This window comes from Saccopteryx bilineata, chromosome 5, assembly GCF_036850765.1.
Source record: "Saccopteryx bilineata isolate mSacBil1 chromosome 5, mSacBil1_pri_phased_curated, whole genome shotgun sequence".
NCBI lineage: Eukaryota > Metazoa > Chordata > Mammalia > Chiroptera > Emballonuridae > Saccopteryx > Saccopteryx bilineata.
The window spans coordinates 47,779,021-47,802,286 of record NC_089494.1 but is presented as its reverse complement, the minus strand read 5'-3'; the positions used below and the strand labels follow the sequence as shown (position 1 = coordinate 47,802,286).

The following is a 23,266-nucleotide window of genomic DNA, read 5'->3' as shown; positions in this document are numbered from 1 at the left end:
CAAAAAGAAAAAGGTATACAGAAGAGAAAAGTATACCAAAAAGTATGTCTAGTAATTATTTGAACGCATAGGCAGTTTTTCTAGATTTTCTGGGGTTTCTTTTATGATTATCAAATTATTTGTTTGTGGTATTTTGAAAATTGTTTTCTTAAAGAGCTCCCCTGCCTCTATTGTATAAGCTTGGATCTACTCCCAATGGAAAACATATGAAATGGGGTTATAATAGCAAACAGGTATCCCCAGGAGCCCAAAGAGATTATTTTTATAACTTTTTAAATTGGAGATCAATCGTAGTAACGTGACCAATGTCCTTTCATAGTGAAAAGGTATATAATAGCTTCAAAATGGATTATAAAAGTGGTACTAGAAGACATTTAACCTTATCACCATCTCCCTTTTCAGAAAAATGAAAACAGGTAGCTTCAGTGAATGAGATTCTTTTTTTAATGAAACTAGCAGTGGGTATGAAAGACATTTTCTAAGAGTATCTTCTAATGTTGTCCACCTTATTTCTCCTAATGATTTTACCCTGATCACTTTTATTCCCTCTTTTCTTCAGGAGTGGCCTGGAAGGTGTTACTGGAATCAACAACTATATGGATTATTTGTTAATAAAATTTGCACCAACAGTAATTTCTCAGTTTTCACATGTTAAACACATGTTTTGCCCTTTGCCCCATTGTTTTATACTTTCCTCTGATTGCACCAACTTTGGGGAGTTTGGAAACTCTAAGGAAAGAAGTAATGAAATTCTTACTGCTGAACACATGAAGTCCCCAACTGTCAAAAATAAATTGAAAAAAACAAGGAATCAGATTCTACTATTGTACTTTTCTCAAAGAGATTCTTTAATGAATAGTTGCCAGGGGGATGAAATGTCTTGTAAGGGACCTTGCTTGATTTATTTATGGTGAATATGAGTATATAGAATAAATAAATATTTATTTATTTTTTTATTTATTTTAGAATAAATATTTAAATATTTTATATTCCCTTGCCCTTGGAATATAGTAACATATGTATGTCTCTTCTTTCCATTGTTTCTTTTATCAGAAACATCTATAATATACACCAAGGATCATAAATCAACTCATCATAAATCACCTGCAAGTCATCAGAGCAAGGAAACCCTTAACTTTACGTCCTTTCTTTTACATTTTCCCTGTCTTGATGAATGTGATATCAACCTTAATTTCTTAAGGCAGAATGTGAAGTATACAAGATGCCTCATGACGTGACATATACACCATATCAAGCTTGTATAAGCTCTTGTAGTCTCTCCTTGAATAATCTAAGTCCCTCCTGACTCCTCCTGACCTACAGTAAAAGGAGTTCTTTTTTAAGGAAATATAGCTTCTATAGCATGTTTACAATCCTTATTAAATAGACAGTTACCATTACATCATATTGATTTATTCCACAAGTTGTTTGGCTGTAGAGAGGAGTGAAGCAGCAGGCTGGGTATCCCCAGAATGTACCACTCCAGGACCCTTTTCCATCCTGCTCTCTGGCATGGAAAAAAGTAATATATGTTTATATTAATAGGTCCCCTGGGAAAAGCCACAAGGATCACCAGTTTGAAAATCTTAGAAAAACAATTAACTGCTTATTTTTTCCAGGAAAAAATATTTTCAATTAATTATGTGCAAAATTTTTGTCAGCTTTGAGCACTGCCTTACTTCCAAACCACTGACTCCCCTCCCAAATTCCCATTTAGTTTCATAATTGTCTTTCCAGGTAACTATTCTTTTTTGCCTCTAAAGTATAATTTAGCCTTAACATTCTTTGATTATAGAGTCTAAGGACCTTACAGTTGAGACAGAACTTAAAAACAATCTCTTTCAGCCTCTTTGCTGATACAGAATGACGACCACATGTCTAAGACTAGTTATTCAAAATCTATTTGCAGAGTGCCAAGGGCTCATCAGCTGGGATGGTAACCCATTCCATTTTATAACAACTCTTGTGCTTTCTTATGTTCAGCCAAAATAAATACCTTTGAAACCTTTTACTTTTCTGTTCTTTTACCATAGTGATTTGAAAATGCTGTCTGTAGTTAGTGGCTCTCAAAGTTTACTATATATATAAGACTCACTTAGAGGGTTAAGATGACGATTATCTCATGACTCTATACAGAGATGTTTCATAGATCAAGAGATGGAGTCCAACAATTTACATTTTTAATGTACATTTCATGTGATTATAACTGTACATAATTGTTATAACTCAGAATATGGTGAAATGGAAAATTCAGTTATAAATTTGTATAATATGATTCTATTTTTGTATGTAATAGAATTTATGTATTAAAAATCAATTTAGGAGAATATCCCCCAAACTTATCATTGGTTGATTATTTCTGGTTGTTAGTATTATGTACAACTTAGACTTTTACTTATCTTTGCATTCTAATATTTCCACAATAATTATATATTCATTTTATTAAAAATGGTAAATTTTAATGAGTAATTTATCATGCCCACTGCTTATCATAAAGGTGCTTTCTATAGAAAATGGATACTAGCATGGATGAAAGAGACCTTTCTAGTCTGACATTTTTATTGCCCCTGGGTCCTTTCAGGGCACAGAAGTGGAAAGATCCATTAGTAAAAGTATACTACTCTTCTGATTTTCTCTAATGGAAAGAAAATGGTCAGTCTTTGTAGTCATCTCATTATTCAGTCCAAGGCCATTTCAGCAGTCATCCATTTGTTCTTTCAACAAACATTTATGTTCTCGGGTCTGTACTACTGTTGGGCAGATAATAAATATATATATATATATATATATATATATATATATATATATATATATATTATGCTCACTTTGTTAAAGATGGCGTTGCCCACATAGAAGCCTGTCGCCCAGGTGATATTAATGTGTGTTGGGGGTGGGCTGTGGGCAGGCAGGATCCTTGTAGCCTGGGACTTGGTTTTAGGACTAAGCCTTTCCCACCCTTTTTGATGTGGGGTGGTGCAATCCCATCATGCCTCAGATAAGTGACTTTGTATTAGAGATTTCCCTATTTTGTATATTGGATTAAAGGTTTTGATTACTACACTATAAAATGGGGACAGACCGGGAGCTTGCTCTCTTGGTTCCTGAGATTAACATTAGAGAGGAGAGCAGAGAGGAGAGCAGAGAGAGGCCACATGGAAGAGGCCAGGAGAAGCAGCCAAGATGGCAGAGTGTTGAGTGAGAAGCCAGTTTGTGCAGAGTTTGTGCAGGGAGAAGGAAGAAGATGGGGAACAGAGGTGAATAAGTCTGGTGAGCTAGAAACCTTTCATTCTAGGAAACTTGGATAAGTCAGTAGCTTTGTGAGCACTGAATGTGAGTGGGTTTTGGAGCCCATTGTGTGTTTTTACTTGCCTGCCGGGTGCAAGCTAGAATTAAAGATGATGGCTCACCAGTTTTTGGCTCTGTTGTTTCTTTGCTGACTGTCCGAGTCCAATGAGAACCTGCATGGGCCAGGAGGCTGTGATGGTGGCCGTGGCTACTGGCTTTACAACTACTCAGTAAGGTTATAAAGAAAAACTTGTGTACCAAATTCCTACTATAACTGAGGAAGCAAAGTGGCCTAAAGCAGTGATCCCCAACCTTTTTTGGGCCACAGACTGGTTTAATGTCAGAAAATATTTTCACAGACCGACCTTTAGGGTGGGACGGATAAATGTATCACGTGACTGAGACAAGCGCAAGAGTGAGTCTTAGACGGATGTAACAGAGGGAATCTGGTCATTTTAAAAAAATAAAACATCGTTCAGACTTAAATATAAAGAAAATGGAAATAATGTAAGTTATTTATTCTTTCTCTGCGGACCGGTACCGGTCCGCAGCTCAGGGGTTGGGGACCGCTGGTATAGAGTGAGCAAAAAGTACATGGTATATTTTAAAGAAAATAAAATGTCTGAATTCACTATCTGGATATTGTTTTTCATGTACCTATTTCTATTTAATTTCAGCATTTTTAGTTCTCAGAAGCTTGAAGTGGCCTAGAAAGTTTTTAATATGTATGATTTCATAACTTCATTTATGCTCCTTCCTCCATTGTCTGTATGAATCTACAGATAACTGTGGAAAAGATATTACCTTTTAGAAAAATCAGAATTTCATGCCAGGAATGAGCAGCAGGGATGTTAGAGAGCAAGGATGAGTTTAATGGAGAAGTTGTTGGGTCATTTAAATGGGGCCAGAATCTGTATATTTACCAAGTAAGGACAGGATACCTATAAGATGTCTATCATCCATTTTGCTATTTTAAATGTGATTCTGATATATAAAGGGTAAGATTCTAAGACTAAATGAGCTTAAATAATTTTTATGCTAGTGGTAGCTGCTAATATAATGTACAATATATAGTCTGTTGATTTGCAAAAGCAATTTTCTTTTATCTGTACAGTGCTAAGAAACAGACTGCTGACAGATGTCAGATATCTTTAAAGCAAATTTATGGTACATTTCCAAAAGTAACATAATACTATAAAATAATTAAGGTACAGAACCAGAAGTAAATGTGAAAGCTTCTACACTTGAAGAGTATGCTTTCATATTTATATATGTTTGTATAAATGCTTACTCATTATTTCTTTTTTGTGTGTGTGACAGAGAGAGACAGAGAGAGGGACAGATAGGGACAGACAGACAGGAAGGGAGAGGAGAATCATCAATTCTTCATTGCGACACCTTAGTTGTTCATTGATTGCTTTCTCATATGTGCCTTGACCGGGGGCGGGGGGAGGGGGGCTACAGCAGACCGAGTAACCCCTTGCTCAAACTGGTGAGGCTGGTGAGCCTTGCTCAAACCAGATGAGCCTGCGCTGAAGCTGGCGACCTTGGGGTTTTAAACCTGGGTCCTCAGCATCCCAATCCAACGCTCTACCCACTGCAACACTACCTGTTCAGGCGTATTTCTTGAACTATATTATATTATCCAAAGGGCATGAAGTAAGGTAATAGAGATAACTGCTGCGAAAAATATCATACAAATTAAGTCTTTCTAGTCAGTACTACTCTGGCTATCAAGCAGGTGACGATATTTAGGGCAAATGCGCTTATCTGTTACTAAATAATTAGCAATTGATTTAGGTTAAGCCAGGATTAATTCTGTATGTAATTCTTTTCTAACTCAAAGGGGATAGTAATTATGCATGGCATTTCTTAATCTGTAAACTCTATCGGTATACTCTTTTCTGATCACCCCAAGAACCTTATTAACGTTAGTCTAATCTAGTCCAGTAGTTCTTAAAGTGTGTGCCAGGGTGCACTGGTGCGCCCCAGAAGATTTCCAGGTGCACCCTATGATATTCCAGAGAAATATGTGCCTGTTAGGGTCCAAAAAACCGACAGGGTTTTTGGAGTTTAGATTTTGGGGGACAGAGGTGTGAGGAATTGGCTGTAAACTGACAGTCTGCCCAACCCCCCACCTCACTTGCCTGATTAGGTTGCAAAAGGCTGTTAAGCTGTGGTGCTGGATTGTTTACACTACCCCCCATGTTCTCCAGAAAGACTAGAGGCAAGTTTCTTCTATCCTTTGGTGTAAAGTTAAGATGATGTGTATGGTGGGGATTTTCTGCACTCAACACAATTAAGAGTAAAAAGAGAGAAATTCTTCAATGTATTGACAAGGAAATGAGAGTTTGCCTTTCAAATATATGCCCAAACATTGAAGAAATCACTAGGACACATCAGGCCATGTTTCTCATAAACACAAGAATGAAAAAACTTAACACATTTGTGCCAGGACCTGCCGAATTTACTAAATCTTACTAAGAATGTATCTATCTATCTATCTATATATATATATAAAGATAAATTTTTGTCATTTTTTATCCCCTCTTTTTTACAAATTCTAAAAAGCATAGCTCAAAAACTGTAACATAAAAATGCTTTTTAATGTCAGAATGAATTTAATTTTGTCGTATTTATTTCATTTAGTTACCATAAAAGCACGCTTGAACTTTATATATTTTTCTTTAATATTTGACTTAATTATTATAACATATTTCTCAGACATTTGTATATAGAGTGCCTACAATTATTTGTAGGATTTTAAATGTGCCTTGACTTTAAAAGTTTGAGAACCACTGGACTCTTGTCAGATAAAAGCTATTGAGGAACATAAAGAAAAGGTAACTCTTTAACCTCCAATGTCTGTTAAAAGTAGAGTTACTTTTATGTTCCTTCGAGTTGGAGAAGGGGTCGTATGATAGAAGAAGCCAGTGTAGAAGACATGCAGTTTTACAACCACTAGTTTTTTCTTGCCTGAATTTTGATGACCATACTATCACGCAGTTTTGTTAGGAGCTTTGCCAGCAAGCTTAAGAACAGCAGTCTGAAACCAGATGATTCTCCAACGTCTCTTCTTAAGACCAGATGCTGTTTGGATGCGATCACTCATTGTTCTGGAATAAGCAGCTTAGACCCAATGAGCCACCCTGTCGACTTTCTCATACAAAGCTGTTTCTGTCCTACACAGGCGGGGACTCCCTGTATTCCAGGCTCAGCTGCTGAGTCTCCTGAATTCATCAAAGCATACTTAGACCACACTCCCCAAAGACTGGTGATTTCTATAGTGACTCCACCCTAATATAGTGACCTGCTCTTCTTTTCAATGTTCTTCTAACAACTGGGGGTCTGAAATCAGTCTAACCCTGGGATGACCGCTTAGGAAGAATGTCCTCAAAAGTTTATTGATGAGAAATGTGGATTTACACTTTTTGAATTTGTAAATAACATTTCTAAGCACCTAGAATTTTAAAAGTACAGACTTTTTTACTGGCTCACACTGTTTCATTTAGTCCCAACAACACCTTATTAGGTACTTGTAATATTTCTGTTTTACAGAGAAGGAACTTGAGAGCTGCTAGGATGTGTGTCGCTCGCAACATAGGAGGGCAAGTGGTTTTTGATTCTGGCTGCATGTTGGAACCACCTGAAAAGCTTTTTTCTGAAATATGAATTCGTGAGTTAATAGTAGATTAATTAGATTAGAATCTCTGTGGGTGGACTCAGGCATTGGCTTTTTTTTTTTTTTCTTTCTGAAGCTAGAAACGGGGAGAGACAGTCAGACAGACTCCCACATGCGCCCGACTGGGATCCACCCAGCACGCCCACCAGGGGCGACGCTCTGCCCACCAGGGGGCGATGCTCTGCCCCTCCGGGGCGTTGCTCTGCCGCGACCAGAGCCACTCTAGCGCCTGGGGCAGAGGCCAAGGAGCCATCCCCAGCGCCCGGGCCATCTTTGCTCCAATGGAGCCTTAGCTGCGGGAGGGGAAGAGAGACACAGAGAGGAAGGAGGGGGCGGGGTGGAGAAGCAAATGGGCGCTTCTGTGTGCCCTGGCCGGGAATCAAACCCGGGTCCCCCGCACGCCAGGCCAACGCTCTACCGCTGAGCAAACTGGCCAGGGCCTCAGGCATTGGCATTTTAAAGCAAGCAACAAACAAACAAATAAAAAACAGTTCCCAGGTGATGTCCATTTGCAGCCAACTTTGAGAACTTTTGTGCTAATTTGTCCCTGGACCAGCTGCATTTGCATGAGGTAGAAGTCTGTTAGAAATCTAGAGTGTTGGCACTTCTCTGGACAATACTATATTAGAATCTGAATTTTAAAAAAGATCCCTAAGGAACTATTTGTACTGCTTTAAAAACTTTTCTGTATGTCTAAAGCTCTTCGAGAATTAAAAAATGTTTATCAGAATAAAAAGAGATAATGTTTGGGATACAAAGATCAAAACCTTTCTTCCAGAAGCTCAGTCTGGCAAGAGAGAAACTTATTAGAAGGCAATTTGCTGAGAGCTATCATGTAAAAAGTGCTGTCACTTTATGGGAGGAAGTGAAAAATGCTACTTGGAAAACCTTGTCAAAAGAAGGTGACTTGAAGGCATTTGCATGAAAGATGCAAAGGACAATTCTTTGAGAAAGATTGCTAATATAAAGGGCATTGAAAAAGATCATGAAACTGAGCTTTGGTGAAAATACAATACTTAATAGACATGTATGTATTTTAAAAAACATGATAAATTCTAGTCAAAATTGAGGATTAGTGCCATGCAGAAGTATTATAATAATTAATGGAACAGTTTCTTTCTCTCTTTTGAGAAAGCAAAGTAATTAAAGGAAATTAATCATTTCTAGCAGTAACACTCTTGAAAGGTGTTGCAGACAAGTCCTTTTTTGGCATTTTCTTTCTGGAGGCAGTTGTGACCTTCCCCTCCCTTAGCGTGTCAGTTTCTTAAGAGGTGCCATGCTTTATTTCTTCCCTGGGACTTTGCAGGTGCTGTTTTCTCTGCTGGCCATGTGCTGACCCTTTCTATTCCTGGTTAACTCCTCCTCATTCTTCAGCTAAGATTCTGCTCAGAATCACTTATTCAAAAAAGCCCTTTCTAATTTACAGTTTAGGTTGGGTACCATTCTTCTCGGTTCCTGTAGTATCCTGTATATATCACATTGTTGCTTATGTTCTTTTTCTCTGTTTCTGCCATGAAAGAGTGCCTTGAAGGAAGGGGTTATCTTTTAGTAGTTCTGCATCTCCAATACTTTGCAAAGTATTGGACTCCATAAGTGCTTTGAAATAAATGAAAGGAGTGAAAATAACAACCTATTTATGCCCTTAGTTCACAGTGACAATCTTTGGAGATGGCCATGAGAGATTGAGTTGCTCTTTACTTTAATAGCTAGGAAGAAATTTAGAGATTTCAACCAGTGCATGACACATTTCTGGCATATAGTAGATTTTCAGTGAACTTTAGTGGCATGAAAGAATGAACATTCTCATTTTATACATAAGACTCTGATTTAGATTATGTTAAAGACGTGCCTCTCAGCATATTATTAAGGGAATGTGAACTCAGACATGGATCAGTACTCATAAATTAACAATTTTTATAGCTTTCAATTGTTAAGAACCTGTACATGTCAGGTGTTATAAAAATAACGTGTATGTGTGATAAACATATATTCTCACATTTAACTCTGAAAAAACATATGAAACTGATATTACACGTAAGGACACAGATTTGGACTCAGAAATCTATGATTATAGATCTCAGGCTGTGTTCCTAATTGGTGTTATTTCTTCTCTTCCCTGTTGCCTCCCTTTCTTAAGATGTACCTGAAACTGCTTATACCTTTTCATGGAAATTACATGGTTGGGAATGAAGGATGTGGCCTTTGACCACTAATTTATTGTATGATCATATATTGATACAAATCACTGAACTTCTCTTTCTCAGTTTCTACATTTATAAAATTGATCTATTAAACTGTATGTAGCAAGTATTTGAAGTATTTGAAAGGCTGATGTGTGCAGGCACTGTTCTAGGTGCTGAAGATACAGCAGCAAAAAGAACAGACAAGATTTATAGTCCCAGGGAGCTTACATTATGGTGACTGAGGCTGGAAAGAAGCAAGTAAAAACAAGATCAAATAGTGATCAGTGTTGTGAAGCAAATGGAACAGGGTGTCAAGAAAGAATGGGGCTGGTCTAAGTGAGAACATCCATGGATGGTGGTCTAAGAAGTCTTCCTTTAGGAAGTAACATTTAAATTGATACTTGAAAGCAAAGCCAGAGTCAGCCATGAATGTCTTTGGGGATGTAGATTTCTAGGCCACTAAAAACCAATGTTACAGCTGCCAGGGTTTGGGGGCTGAGTTTGGGGGTGGAGGGATTCAGCAAAATAGGAAAAACTCATGGACATGACACAGTGTGGAGATTGCTGGAGCATTGGGGGAGGTAGAAGAGGATAAAGGGAATAAATGGTGATGGATGGAGACTTGACTTAGAGTGGTGAGCACACAGTACAATGTACAGAGGGTGTGTTGTAGAATTGTGGACTTAAAACCTGTATAATTTTGTTAACCAGTGTCACACCAATAAATTCCATAAAAAAGAAAATGAAAAAGGAAAGAAAAAGCCAGTGTGACAGGCAGGAAGAGAGTGGCCAGAGATGAGAGGAGAGGCTGGAAGGTCCAGATCATGGATTTAGAGTAAATGGTAGAGACTGTTTTGCAAATGCCAGTTTGTAGATTCTCCAGGGAAATCCATGATGATATTCTCACATCTTTGATATCTTTGGTACTGTCTTTCAGCATCTTTGCCTTTTTTTTTATACATTTGGGAAACTTTTTTCTTATGAATAATGTCTCAGAATGGAAGCCCAAAACTTGTTTTCTTAGCCTCTTTTGCATGAAGGGTATATGCATATGACCCAGGCTCTATGTCAGATGCACACAGGCAAAACTTTCAATTGGCAGTTAGTGACAAGAAACAGGCACCATGGAATCTATTCTTCTAATGATGGTGGCTGCTACGTTTCATCTATTGGAGCAGCTATATCAGAGTTTCTAATATAGCATCTGGTGCCCAGATCCTGGTTAGCAAAGTAAAGTTTAGTGAGACTGCCTCGTAGCAGTGCAGACCTCACCAGACCATTTCTATATTGTTATTTCAATACCATTTCTGACTTTGTAGCTTGGTACTCTGGCCTTCATGAAGTTTCTGAGTCTCTAATATTCATATATAAATTTCTTTTTATTTAAATTGGAGTGTAATTCTGTATGCAGTTAAGAATCCTATGTCAGTGCCCCAAACTTGAAAGTAAGAATTAGAGAGATTTACTACCTGTGTCTGAGAAACATTAGATTTATGAGAATCGTTCCAACTTCCAATTCTTGGATTAATTAGTGACCAAATATGACTTGGAGAAGTAAACACTGCTTATTTCAAACCTTATTTTTTTATTTTTATTTCAAAAATTAGTATTGGTAAACTTGTTTTTGTCTTATTTTTTTGTTCTTTTTACAGGGACAGAGAGAGAGTCAGAGAGAGGGATAGATAGGATCAGACAGGCAGGATCAGAGAGATGAGAAGCATCAATCATCAGTTTTTCATTGTGACACCTTAGTTGTTCATTGATTGCTTTCTCATATGTGCTTTGACCTTGGGCCTTCAGCAGAGCGAGTAACCCCTTGCTCCAGCCAGAGACCTTGGGTTCAAGCTGGTGAGTTTTTGCTCAAACCAGATGAGCCCACACTCAAGCTGGCGACCTCGGGGTCTTGAACCTGGGTCCTCCGCATCCCAGTCCGACGCTCTATCTACTGTGCCACCGCCTGATCAGGCTGTTTCTGTCTTAGAAGCCTACTTTATTCTCTGCATTCATGAGACAGCAGACTAATTATTCTATTATATTCTTCTAGAAGCCTCCTGTTGGCTTCCATTAATAGCAGGACCTAGTACAACGATGCTAGACTAGAACTTCCCACTAGAATTTAGATCTCTCCAGGCCCCAAAATGTGTCACTGATGAGATGTATTGCCCTGGATAACTCCTCTCTCTCAAACCTCACCTTGTTAGGAAAGCTAACCCATTATTTAATTATTAACCACAATCCTAAGTAGATATGCACCGTTAGAGATACTTTGGTGTCTGTTTAGTAGTCATTATTTCAATAAAATATGTAAATAGTCTTTTGCCTGGTCTCCTATGTTGCATCTGGGAAAGAGCATCAAAAATTTAAGTGCTTCTTAATAGCTATACAAAAGTAAGTTGAACTCATGGATAGGAAGAATTACCATCATTAAAATGCCTATACTACCTAAAGCAATCTAGAGATTCAATGCAATTACTATTAAAATACCAATGATATATTTCACACTTCTAGAAAAAATACCAAAAATTTATATGGATCCAAAAAAGAACCCGAATAGCCTCAGCAATCTTGAAAATGAAGAACAAAGTGGGAGGTATCACACTTCCTGATATCAAGTTATTCTATAAGGCCATTGTAATCAGAACAGCTTGATGTTGGCATAGGAACAGGCATACAGATCAATGGAAGAGAACAGAGAACCCAGAATTAACCCACACCTTTATGGTCAATTGATATTTGACAAAGAAGGCAAGAGTATACAGTGGAGTAAAGACAGTCTCTTTGATGAATGGTGTTGGGAAAATTGGACAGGTACTAGCAAAAAAATGAAACTAGACCACTAACTTACACTATACACAAAAACAAACTCAAAATGGATAAAAGACTTAAATATGTCGTAAAACTGTAAATATCTTGGAAGAAATCATAGGGGGTAAACTTTCCAATATCTCTTGTAGTAATATTTTAGCTGATATATCTCCATGGGCAAGTGAAATAGAGGAGAAAATAAACAAACGGGACTATATCAAACTAAAAAGCTTTTGCACAACAAAAGGCGCCATGAACAAAATAAAAAAATAAACCACACAATGGGAGAACATACTCGCCGATATGTCTGATAAGGGGTTAATAAACAAAATTTGTAAAGAATGTCTAAAACTAAACGCCAAGAAGATAAACAATCCAATTATAATATGGGCAAAGGAACTGAATAGACACTTCTCTGAAGAGGACATACAGATGGCCAATAGGCATATGAAAAAATGTTCAACATCACTAATCATCAGAGAAATGCAAGTCAAAACCACAATGAGATCCCACTTCACACCTACCAGAATGGTTTTCATGAACAAATCAACACACTAAAAGTGCTGATGGAAATGCTGACTTGTGCAGCCATTGTAGAAAACAGTATGGTGTTTCCTCAAAAAAATTAAAAACGGCCTTTTGACTCAGCTATCCTACTTTTAGGAATATATGCTAAGAATCTCAAAACACTAATTTGAAAGAAGATATAGAACCCAATGTTTACTGCAGCATTGTTTACAATAGTCAAGATCTGGAGACAGCCCAAGTGTGTTCATCAGTGGATGAGGGGATAAAAAGAAACACTGTGGTACATATACATAATGGAATACTATGTGGCCATGAAAAAGAATGAACTCTTACCTTTTGTCATGGCATGGATGGACCTGAAGATTATTATACTAAGTGAAATAAGCCAAGCAGAGAAAGACAAATATCATATGATCTCACTTATATGTGGAATCTAATGAACAATGTGAACTGAGGAACCGAGGAACAGAATAGAGGCAGAGGTGGGGTCACAGGGAGCAGAGGTACAGCTGTCAGAGGGAAGGGGGATGAGGGGACAAGATCAGAGAAGGTGAAGGGATTAGTGAAATTATATATACATAACACAGATACAGATAACAGGACAGCAAATCCCAGGGGGTGTGGAAGGAGTCTCTGGGAGAGTGGTAAAGGGGGTATGATGGGGGGCATATTGTTGAGGGGTGAGGGTGTTATATTGAGTGGGACACTTGAATCCATATTAACACAATAAATTTAAATATTTAATAAAAAGCTAATAAAGCCAAAAAAAAAAGGTGAAAATATGTTTACAATTATCACCACCCGCATCTGTTCTATGCTTGTGTCAGGGTGGTCTACTGAGGGTTGTTAAAAATGTAGCTACTTCTCTAAAATTAAAATGGCTTTCCGTTTTCTGCCTCTCTGGCTGTCCCTCCACTCTGTGTTGAATTTCTGAAACTTCATTAACTCCTGGCAACTTTATTTGCTCATGTTTTTTCTTATATTTACAGCTGACTTTGTTTTCTTTTTCACTGACATCAATTGGATGCAATGCTCTTCATGATGACTACTAGCATAGAAAATTCCTCTTCTAACATCTATGTAGTTGGTAAAATGGTGATTGATTTCTGGGAATATTTCCGTTCATTTGCCTTAATGGAAATTGCTTATTGTTACAAATAAGAGAGAAGTGAGATACTCTATTTTTCAAAAGGCTTTTTCTGCCATAATACCAGTATACACTTTTAAGAGCAGCTTGCTTTGAATATCAACAGAAAAGCAGATTTTTGATTCAAAATGTCTTTATGTGAGATGTGATCATTAGGCTTTTGCATATTTAGGCTTTGCTTTTGCTAGTGAGTTTTCAAAGACTTCCTATTCATTTCATGATTTGTCAGTAAGTTTTTGGTGACTCATTTATCGTCTCTTAAGTATTTATTCTCTATTTGGTCTTTACGGATTTAGAGACAGAATGCTTTTGGTGAAAAATTCTCCTGGAATATCATTTCTGTTTGTCCCTTTCTCCCCCTTGTGTATTAATGCATGATTCATGTACATTTTCTATTATGCATTATAGCTGGGGATGTGTATTTGTTGTATGATTAGGGAAATTTTGAGAAATTGAAAGTAAAATTTTCTAAATAAATAGCTAGATGTTGGGTATATGATGGTTTATATATATTCTGTTTATGTATGTTTGATTTTTTTTTTTATAATACAAAGTTAAAAAGGAAACATTATATATCAGCCTGATATAACCCTGTGACTTAGGCTAGGCTTCTCTGAGCTTTAGTGCCCTTATTTGTAAAAGGAATTCATAAATAAAGGAGTAAATATTTCATTTATAGGATTAGGATTTTGTCAGGAAATGAATGTTCTAGTGTTCTAGGACCGACTCCTACTTTAAAATACTATTCACATGTTGAGTATTAATTATAAAAGGATTTTGTGAAAGTGTCACTCAATATTGATTAACCTAAAAAGAACCGGATGGAGATTTGCCTAATTATTTTTTGTATCAGGATAATGTAGACTCATGGGAGCTGAGAGAGACCATCTGTTGCCTTTAGTAGGTGGTCACGGGAAATGGTGAAATAAAATTAAGCCTAACTTGGAGCAACAAACCTTTCATTTTCTGTGTCAGTGAAGTAAATGGTGATTCTAGTTAATAACTTTTTTAATTGGGGGACATTCTTAATAATATCTTACTTAAGTTAGTATTGGTTTTATGGGTGAGAGTCTTTAAAATTAGAGAAACTGTCACTGGAGAAAGAGGACCAGACTAGCTTCTTGGGGAGTCTCCTGGGAATTTGTATCTGCTTTGACGGACTGATTTAGAGATAATTTATTGTGAACATTTAATTTCAGTTAATAACAGATAACATTAATTCAAAGTTTACTTGATACCTAGAAATGTGCAAAAGTTATAACAAATGATCACACTTTTGTTTCACGACTACATAATGAAAAGAGTTTGTTCTATGGATGAGGTAGGTTGTTGTGTCTCAGGGAAATTAAATACTTTGCCCAAGTTCATATAATACATGATAGAACCAAAAATAAAAATTGCCATTCTAACTCTAGGACCTACTGTCTTTACCACATTGGTTCTTTAAAGCAATCAGTATGTTTTTTTTTTATACAAACTTAGAAATACTATATGTATATTTAAAAAAGTTTAGTGCAGTGGTTCTCAAAGTGTGTGCCAGGGCGCACTGGTGTGCCCTAGAAGATTTCCAGGTCCTTATGGTATTCCAGAGAAATATGTGACTATTGAAGATCAAAAGACCAACAGAGTTTTTGGAGGTTAGATTTTTTGGGGGGGACAGAGGTATGGGGAATTGGCTGTAAGCTGACAGTCTACCCAACCCCCAACCTCACTTGCCTAATTAGGTTGCAAAAGGCTGTTAAGCTGTGGTGTTGGATTGTTTACACTACCCCTCATGTTCCCTGGAAAGACTAGACGCAAGTTTCTTCTGTCCTTTGGTGTAAAGTTAAGATGATACGTATGGTGGGGGTTTTGGATTGATGAGTAAACATAAGGAATTATCTCTTGAAGCCTTTTGGATTTCCACAATAGAAGAATATGCTGCAATATCTAAAAAAGCTTTGAACATTTTACTACAATTTTCAACATTCTTTTTATGTGAATTAGGATTTTCTACCCTCAACACAATTAAGAGTAAAAAAAGAGGAATTCTTCAATGTATTAACGAGGAAATGAGAGTTTTTCTTGCAAGTATATGCCCGAACATTGAAGAATTCACTAGGACACATCAGACTCATGTTTCTCATAAACACAAGAATGAAAAAACTTAACACATTCACGCCAGGACCTGCCGAATTTACTAAATCTTACTAAACATGTATCTATATATAGAAAAAGATAACTTTTCTGTCGTTTTTTAATTTTTTTAACCCCTCTTTTTTACCAGCAACCTTGGGCTCAAACCAGTGACCTTGGAGTCATGTCTATGATCCCAAGCTCAAGTAGGTGACCCTGCGTTCAAGCTGGTGAGCCCATGCTCAAGTGGGCGACCTCGGGGTTTTGAACTTGGGTCCTCAGAGTCCCAGGCTGGCTGACATTCTATCCCCTGTGCCAGCACCTGGTTTTAAAAGTGCTACAGAAGCCTGACCTGTGGTGGCACCATGGGTAAAGTGTCGACCTGGTGCACTGAGGTCGCAGGTTCAAAGCCCTGGGCTTTCCCTGTCAGGGCTCATGTGGGAGTTGATGCTTCTTGCTCCTCCCCTTTCTCTCTCTCTCTCTCTCTCTCTTCTCTAAAATGATTTAAAAAATAAATGAATAAAAAATAAAAGTGCTACAGAAGGCTCACAGAAGATTCAAAGGGAAAGGATTTACAGAGAAAACTGTATTTGAGCCAATTTTGAAGGACAAGATAGGAAAAAGATTCAGGATAAGGAGAGTGTCTGTTTGGGGTTGAGAAATTATTCTAGGCATTTGTATCACAGGCTGAGAGATAAGGGAAGAGAAATTTCCATTCATTTCAGTGCTCAGGAGAGAGTATTTCTTTGATCACTATGTCACTTAGTTGTGTCGTAGCTGTCCTCGGGTGGTCTTTTCCCAGAAGGTCATTCTCACATCACTTGAGCATGGTAGATCAGAGGTGAAACGGAGCTGTGATATTCTTGGAAGGTTTAAAGCTGAAGTTTTGCATTATATTATTTAGGTATTTATGCATGTAATTTATGACTAAGTTCTTTGAACAGCTATATCTTTCACAATAAGGTTAAATACTTAGAAAAATGTATAACTTTGTTATTATAAAAACAATCTGAAAAAAAATCAGGATCTTATTTTCATGAATAATTTTATGCCAAAACTCTGTGCGATGCTTAGAAATATCTGTTTTCTTAAAAACTCAGATTAGGTACTTCAGGCTTTGCCAAAAATACACTTGATCTTCTTTAAGTGTTCCCATGACCTAATTGTAGTCCTAGCTGTGAAGCAAATGTACCTTTTCCTCTTCAGTTCTGGAAGATGATTTTCCTCGGTCATTAGCCTCACACCACTCTAATATGCAATTTGCACTGTCTGCCAGTTGCCCCCTGCTGGCACAACAGAACACTGTAAAATGGTTTATAAGGTCCTTCATACTTGAGTGATTTTCTCAAATCCCTCCAAGAAACTTCACTCCAACTCAGCTAACTTGTCTCCCAAAGGACACAGTGAAGGCAAGATCTAAGGTTAAGAAGGAGGGTGGGATGGTGTAGATCCATGGAATTGCTGTGGTTTCAACAGCTTGTGTGAAACGAGGAAATACAAACATGGGTGTAGAACACTTTTTTTTAAAAAAAAAAAACAGAGACAGAGATAGAGTCAGAGAGAGGGAGAGACAGGGACAGACAGACAGGAACGGAGAGATGAGAAGCATCAATTCTTCATTGTGGCACTTTAGTTGTTCATTGATTGCTTTCTCATATGTGCCTTGACCAGGGGGCTACAGCAGACCGAGTAACCCCTTGCTTGAGCTAACGAACTTGGGCCCAAGCTGGTGAGCTTTGCTCAAAACAGATGAACCTGCACTCAAACTGACAACCTCGAGGTCTCGAACCTGGGTCCTCCTCATCCCAGTCCGAGGCTCCATCTGCTGTGCCACCACCTGGTCAGGCTATATCACTCTTTGTTGAAGGTTAGGTGTTAATGCAAAGGATAGGGTGAAATTAAGATGTTATTAAAGATGAAAGAGATGGGAACACATTTATTTTTTTAAAAAGCCAATAAAGGAGGGTAGAAAATACAGAAAATTGATATATCTTGGTCCTATTCCCTCTTCCAGAAACACTGTTCCTCCTCATTATTTCAACCCCATATTAATAGCAATAACCCCTAATACTGTGTCACTCTGTGTGATGTTATATGAAGAGAACAAAGAGGTATTGTTCTTGCTCTTTGGAACTTACAGTCTAAAGCCATAGCACATGATGTGAACAGGGGTCAATCCTGCTTTGAGCATGTTCTTTAACAGAGTTTTAATGTGGCCTTTTTGAGAGCCATGATTTTATATATATGTATATTTGTATGAGTCATATAGAACAGAACTTCTTTTTAAGCTTGACACAGAAAACAGAAATGACCCATGTTTTTTACAGGCCCTAGTCCTCATAGTGTCTTATCAGGATTCTATTGTTGAAGATAATATGGCTTGATCTGAGGTAGAATTATATCCAAACAGTGATCAGTTGTGTTATAATGGATAGTTGGCTTGAGTCCAAAAAGAACTTTCAAAAGCAGTGCAGAAATCTCCAGGTAAAGAGGCTTCCTGATGAGTCAATTAATGCCTCCAAATGCTTATCAAAGTAGTCATTTTGGAGTGGACACAAATGGGCTACACTGTGTACAAATTGAGTGCACTCAACCGTACACAAAATTTTAAGGAAGACAATGGAGTAATCTTAAAATAACAAACAAGAACACGTTTGTAGAAATTTTTTGGGGGGAATTAATAGCCTTCAAACTTCATAGTGAGTATTTGACAAATCACAGTATTACACATTCTTTTTTTTTTTTTTTTTTTTTTGTATTTTTCTGAAGCTGGAAACGGGGAGAGACAGTCAGACAGACTCCCGCATGCGCCCGACCGGGATCCACCCGGCACGCCCACCAGGGGCGACGCTCTGCCCACCAGGGGACGATGCTCTGCCCCTCCAGGGGGTCGCTTTGCCCCGACCAGAGCCACTCTAGCGCCTGGGGCAGAGGCCAAGGAGCCATCCCCAGCGCCCAGGCCATCTTTGCTCCAATGGAGCCTTGGCTGCGGGAGGGGAAGAGAGAGACAGAAGGGAAGGAGGGGGTGGGGGTGGAGAGGCAAATGGGCGCTTCTCCTATGTGCCCTGGCCGGGAATCGAACCCGTGTCCCCCACACGCCAGGCCGACGCTCTACCGCTGAGCCAACCGGCCAGGGCCGGTTTACACATTCTTTATAAAGGCATCACCGCTCTCCATTCACAGCTTACTTAGGCAGAGGAGGCACTGTTACTGGGTTATCATGGAAAGGAAACTGAGGCTCAGAAAAGTTAATCATACTAGCTAATATTTTGGAAGTTATCAACTGGAGCCAGTATATGTTTTTCCTTTGAAAATATTTTAGATCTGATTGATATCAAAGGAAATAAATTACAATATAGAAGTGATTTATCAAGTAATGTTTGAGAAACACAGGATGCATCTACATAGCAGCTGACAAATTTGTTCTGCAGAATCATTATTTTAATGAAACTTGATGTGAGATATCAATGCTTTATAATTATTCCTCTGATATTGTTTTAAAATGAATAGAAGCAAATGCTAAACACATTATTGGGCAGATAATATGCATTTAATTATAAATGTAGCATAACTCACAATGCTAGGAAGTTATATGGTCAAACGTGTAACTATTGGCTGGGGGGAGGGGACATTAGTGCTTGGGCATCCTTTACCCAGTAATTCCCACTGAAAAATGTAATCCATTCAGTGATTGCTGGATATGCTATACAACTTGCAACATGATTTGAATGTAGCATGTTGCTGATTAACTCAATGATTAGTGTAGGTTAATGATCCAATTATGTAAACAACTAACTTTTGTCCAAAGAAGGTAGGTAAAAGGAAAATAATTGGTTTTTCAGTCATATCTGAAACAAGCTAGCAGAACATCAGACTATGCACTTAAAGTGAAAATGAAGAATTATGATATTTCAAAAAATTTTTATTATAGAACAATTTTAGCATCAACAAAGTTACAAAAATAGAAGTCCCATGTACCCATCACCCAGCTTCCCTAGTGGTAACATTTAGATGACTATAATACATTATATTTTTATTAAAAAATATTTTATTTATTTATTTTAGAGAGGGGAGAGAGATAGAGATAGAGATATAGATAGATAGATAGATAGAGAGAGAGAGAGAGAGAAGGGAAGTGAGCAGGATGCATCAATTTCCATATGTGCCTTAACCAGGTAAGCCTAGAGTTTAGAATCGTGACCTCAGAGTTCTTGGTTGACGCTTTATCCACTGTGCCACGACAGGTCAGGCTATGGTACATTACCTTATATAAGTAAGCAATCTAACGGTTGCCTAAGTTTGATCCAATTTTGGTAATATTGAATATTAATACCTTTTTTTAATAGTAGAGGAAAATTACTTAAACTCTTTCATACACCCAAAGACAAGTATTAAAATCTGTATTAAGCCTGACTAGGCGGTGGCGCAGTGGATAGATTGTCAGACTGGGATGCAGAAGACCCAGGTTCGAGACCCCGAGGTCTCCAGCTTGAGCGTGGGCTCATCTGGTTTGAGCAAAGCTCACCAGCTTGGACCCAAGGTCGCTGGCTTGAGCAAGGGGTTACTCAGTTTGCTGAAGGCCCGCGGTCAAGGCACATAATGAGAAAGCAATCAATGAACAACTAAGGTGTTTCAACGAAAAACTAATGATTGATGCTTCTCATCTCTCTTCATTCCCGTCTGTCTGCCCCTCTCTCTCCGACTCTCTCTCTCTGTCTCTGTAAAATAAAATATATAAAATTAAAAAACCATGATTATAAAATCTGTATTAAAAAGGTAACTTGTTCTTAAGAAAATTATTTAATGCAGAATGCATTCAAAGTTTCGTTGTTTTTTGAAACTTCTACATTCCAAAGAAAACAGAGGCTCTACAAGTGCATTATTTTTTTATTTTTATTTTTTATTTTTTGTATTTTTCTGAAGCTGGAAACGGGGAGACAGTCAGACAGACTCCCGCATGCGCCTGACCAGGATCCACCTGGCACGCCCACCAGGGGCGATGCTCTGCCCACCAGGGGGCGATACTCTGCCCCCCCGGGGGCGTCACTCTGCCACAACCACTCTAGCGCCTGGGGCAGAGGCCAAGGAGCCATCCCCAGCGCCTGGGCCATCTTTGCTCCAATGGAGCCTTGGCTGCGGGAGGGGAAGAGAGAGACAGAGAGGAAGGCGGGGGGGGGGGGGGTGGAGAAGCAAATGGGTGCTTCTCCTGTGTGCCCTGGCTGGGAATCGAACCCGGGTCCGCTGCACGCCAGGCCAATGCTCTACCACTGAGCCAACCAGCCAGGGCCATAAGTGCATTATTTTAATGTATCATAATCTGTTTATGCATTTGTCCATTGATGAGAATTTAGGTTGTTTCTATTTTTTATTTTAAATAATGCTGCTCTGAACAATTGTGTACACACTTTTTGAAAACATAGATTTTTAATTCTCTTGGATATATACCGCAGAGTGGAATTAGTCATATGGTAACTATATTTTTTAATATTTTGAAGATCTGCCGAACTGTTTCCCAAAGTGGCTACATCATTTGATAATCCCACCAGTCATGTTGAGGGTTTCAGGTTCTCCTCATGGTTGCCAATACTTCTTAATGTCTGGTTTATTTTAATCATGCTAAAGGGTGTGCAGTGGTATCTCTTTGTGGTTTTGATTGGCATTTTGCTGATGGCTAATAGTATTGAGCCTCTTTTCAAGTGTTTATTGATCCACTTGTAAATACATCTTCTTTGCAGAAATACCTATTGAGATTCTCTGCTTATTTTTTAATTGAGTTTCTTTTTGTTGATTTATTCTTTTATCAGATGTAATATTTATAAATATTTTTTTTTCCATTCTTTGGGTTGTCTTCTCACTTTCTTTTTCTTTTTTTTAACTGAGAGGTGGGGAGGTAGAAAGATAGACTCCCACATGCACCCTGACAGGGATTCACCCAGCAAGCTCTCTATGGGGAGATGCTGTGCCCATCTGGGTGTTGCTCCATTGCTCAGCAACTGAGTTATTTTAGTGCCTGAGGCAAAACCATAGAGCCATCCTCAGCATCCAGGGCCAACTTACTGGAACCATCTGAGCCGTGGCTGCTGGAGGAGAGAGAGAGAGAAGAGAGAAGAGGAGGAGTGGAGAAGCATGGGTGCTTCTCCTGTGTGTGCTGACTAGGAATTGAATCTGGTACTTCCACATGCCTGGCTGATGCTCTACTGCTAAGTCAACTGGCCAGGGTCTCTTTTCACTTTCTTGATGCCAGTATGTATGGCCAGGGGCCACTGCCATCATGGCCATTCACATGCAGGTTCTCACTGAATTCGGGCAGATGGTAAAGAAACTGCGGAGCCAAAAACTGGTGGGCCATTCCTTTATTCTAGCTTTGCACCCGGCAGGTGAGTAAAAACACACAGGGCCCCAAAACCCACTCACACATTCTCCTGTTCCACAACCAGGAGAATCTTCTCCGAGTTTTCCTAGAATCAAAGGCCCCCCACCAGCCTCAGTCCCCTCTGGTTCCCCATCTCCTCTCTGCACAAACTCTGCAAAACACGGTGTCTCCTTCCGCACCCTGCCATCTTGACTGCCTTCTCTCCAGCACTGTTTCTTCCTGCTCTCACTCTGCAAAAACATGGCCTCCTTCCTCCTTCCTCCTTCTTCCCTTCTCTTAAAACTTTTTGGTGCAAAAATCCCTCCTCTAGCACACATTTGCATAACAATGGCCCTTCCCAAACAGGAAGGTAATTACAGATCACATACCTGGGCAGCCATTTTTAACAATAAAAGTGAGCCACATAAAAATCCTTATATTTTACAAACTTATTTTCCCAACACACAATGTATATATTTTTCTTTCAAAGCCTTTGCTTTTGGTGTCATATCTAAGAATCATTGCAAAAGTGAAGGTCATAAAAATTTATTCCTGTATTTCCTTCTAAGAGTTTTATAGTTTTAGTCGTTACTTAGTTCTGTAAGCCATTTTGAATGATATTTTGTATGTAGTATGATGTAGGGTTCCAATTTCATTCTTTTACTTGTGGATAGTCAGTTGTATCAGTACCATCTGTTGAAAAAACTATTCTTTGCTCACTTATTTGTCTCAGCGTCCTTATAGAAAACCAGTTGACTGTTACAAATGAAGGATTTATTTCTGGACTTTTAATTCTACTTCACTGATCCATTTGTCTAGCCTTATGTCAGCATCACACTTTATATAGCTTTGTAGCAAAATTTAAAATCACGAAATGCGAATCCTCCAACTTTTTTCTATTTTGTTTTGGTTATTATGTGTTTCTTGTACTTCTGTTTTGGCATCAGCTTGTCAATTTCTGGAAAAAAAACAGCTGGAATTTTAATATGAATTGCGTTAAATATGAGGATCAGTTTGGCAGATAATGATATTTTAACTATATTAAGTGTTCTAATCCATAAGCATGGGTTATCTTCCATTAATCAGCTCTTTTTAAATTTCTTTTAATAATGTTTTATAGTTTTCAATGTATACTTCCTGGACTTCTTTTGTTATACTCATTCTATTTC

At 38.3% G+C, this 23,266-nt stretch overlaps 1 protein-coding gene across 7 annotated transcripts in view; it reads left to right on the top strand.

The window, feature by feature from the left end:
• The window catches only part of GULP1 (GULP PTB domain containing engulfment adaptor 1), a 269,578-nt gene that overhangs the window by 39,940 nt on the left and 206,372 nt on the right, over positions 1-23,266 (top strand). The window lies entirely within an intron of this gene.